We start from the raw sequence: 428 nt of genomic DNA on the forward strand, positions 1-428 counted from the left end.
ACTGCACTACAGTCCTCAGCATCAGCATCACTGCACTAGAGTCCTAGGCATCCCTCTCGCTCATTCACATCTCTCTTAGAACTTTCATTCCCTCCAAATGATCAGCTTGGACAATCCTGGGAAAAGCTCCCGTTAAATTATCAGGGAAGTCGCCTGCTTGTGTGATTTTTTCCCTTTATTTCCCAGTCTGGCAGCTTCAGCAACACACACACACATATACTATTATCCTATCCATCCCTCCCCTTCTCAACGAGCCCACACAGACACACACACACACACACACACACACACACACTCACACACACACAGATAGAGAGAGAGAGGGAGAGAGAGAGAGAGAGAGAGAGAGAGAGAGAGAGAGAGAGAGAGAGAGAGAGAGACATGGCTTCAGTTTGTAGGTTAGTGAAAGATTTCAGCTGGCAGGCATA

Source organism: Sardina pilchardus, chromosome 5, assembly GCF_963854185.1.
Source record: "Sardina pilchardus chromosome 5, fSarPil1.1, whole genome shotgun sequence".
In the NCBI taxonomy this organism is placed as follows: Eukaryota; Metazoa; Chordata; class Actinopteri; order Clupeiformes; family Clupeidae; genus Sardina; species Sardina pilchardus.